General features: G+C 47.6%; 1 long non-coding RNA gene across 2 annotated transcripts; it reads left to right on the top strand.

Annotated features, from left to right (window-relative positions):
- The first annotated feature begins 239 nt into the window (after positions 1–239).
- Positions 240–1,372, top strand: LOC140603167 (uncharacterized). Of its 2 annotated transcripts, none has more exons than XR_012006222.1 (2): positions 240–286; positions 496–1,372. It is a non-coding gene; the product is annotated as an uncharacterized lncRNA (long non-coding RNA). The 2 variants fall into 2 exon arrangements; XR_012006221.1 differs by having other exon boundaries at positions 245–315.
- The last annotated feature ends 679 nt before the right edge of the window (positions 1,373–2,051 follow it).

Here is a 2,051-nt window from a genome sequence, read left to right as displayed (position 1 = left end):
CATTGCCTTTGGTTATTATTTCAAATAATGGTGAAAGGATCCTCTGCTCTTAGCACTTTCATTTATTTAAGAAATAACGAATAGTGAATCCTGTGCCAAGGACGAAGCCTGACCCTGCTGGAGGGGGTGGCAAGAGTACTAGGACATAGAGAGTCCAGGTCGTGACAACTGACTCCTGGTCTGAGGAAGACGCTGGGCATGTAATAATAGTAACCACGGCAATAGGAATAGAAGGCAGTGACCCCCGGAGCGGAAGGAAAGACCTGAGTAAGAAAGTTCCTGACTGGTAGGCAGCTGTGGGGGGGTTGACACGAGGTGAGTGGGGGAGACAGCATTTGCTCAGTGTGGCCCTTCGAAATCAGCCAATGTCACAAAGGCCAGCAAGGCCTCAGAGCAGGCGCGGGGCTTTAAAGCCACCCTCAGAGGTTCATCAGAGGCTAAAGGGCTTTTGATTAATAAACATAAAACCAAGTTGCGCTTCTTGAACATCCACAGGCTGGGAGACGGGACAAGTCTGCTCAGACTAGGAATGAAGCCTGATAATTTGAACGTGACTTATAAGAACTTTGCCAAGAATCATGAGAGTAAATGAAGCAGGCTAGCGGGACAGGCCTCATTCCCAAAGCCAAATGGAAGCTGGAGCAGCCAGCTCGACCCTTGCTGAAATGGTGCAAGTAGGCACCATCTGCCTTTGAAACCCTATGGTTTGCTTCCAGCTCTTTCTCTTCCTAGCCTGGCAACCAAGGTACCCTCTAGACCCCTTGTCTCTCACCGACCAGCCTTTTATCCGGTCAAGGCCAGTTGCACAGAAACCCCCCTGCAAGGCATGAGCCGGCAAGAGCTTGTGCCTCACTCCTTGGTGACCCCGAAGGGCCCAGAAGGGTGGGAGTCACTGGGGCTTTAAGACACGGATACCTCCAGGGGATTTCAGCCAGTGGTGGAGGTGCCCTGCCGAGACCTCGGGATGCTCGCCCGTTAGTGCCCGGCACGCAGGAGCCGCTGGGGGGACGGGGCCTGCCAGCTGGAATCTCTGCGGCCTTCAACGGCGGTTCCTCAGATAAGCACTTCCCAGATCTTCCTAAAACGATGACAACCAAATCCTCTCCTGTTTTAGATGAAAAGACTGAGAAATAAATGGCAGGCACGAAATACCCGCACTGGGCCACATCGCAGCGAGAGCAGTGTCTTTTCACACCGGCCAAGCCGCCGAGCAACAACATAGCTCATGGTTGCTGTTGACCTTAGCCTCACCCTCTCTCCACTCAGTTTCATCTTAGAAAGCCAAAGTAATCTGAAGATGCTCTTCAAAGTGGACCTTTTAAATATTTATTGAAAGCATTGTCTCAGTCCTCTCAAAAGATAGGTGAAATTAGTAGCTTTCCATGGTTCTTTTCTCCCCTCCCTCCACCAGGATGTATATTTAAAGTAACTTTTATTTACAAAACCGTCTCTTAGCAACAGGGGCACAGCACAAGAGTGTGTTATCTAAAGCAAACCAATTCTGGCCATAAACTATATAAGCGAAGCAGCTAAATGTGATTGGTATAGCCCTCCCGAGATACCAGGAGCCAGAGGTGTTAGCGTGAGATTAAAGGCATATTTTTCAGAGACCTGGGATGGTCTATTATTCATGTATAACTTGAGGGAATAATAACACTTTTATTCCTAATTATAGAGTCGCAAAATTTGGGAGCTGAAAGGGATATTGGAGGCTTCTTAGTCCAGTCCTGTGATGTTACAATGGGGTGGGGGTCGTGGGGTGAACAAGGCAAAGAAAGAGAATTTGCTTTCTTTGGAGCACACAGGTGGTTAGTGGTAGCGCTGGCCTAAGAAATCAGGTTTCTTGACTTCTAGTCCTGTAGTTCCAGTAACTTGGGTGGGAACGGTGGTCTTGTCTTTATTCCACATGGATCCATTTAAATATCCACTTTTAAAATGAACTTCTGAATGAATCGTTCCAACATGTATGAATATAGATTTGAAGAAGCTTCTGCTTTTTGTACAGAAAATAAAGAGATGGTATTTTCATTCTACATAATTCACAGCCCACT

This window comes from Canis lupus, chromosome 13, assembly GCF_048164855.1.
Source record: "Canis lupus baileyi chromosome 13, mCanLup2.hap1, whole genome shotgun sequence".
Taxonomy (NCBI): Eukaryota; Metazoa; Chordata; class Mammalia; order Carnivora; family Canidae; genus Canis; species Canis lupus.
This window is presented reverse-complemented; position numbering and strand designations above follow the sequence as displayed.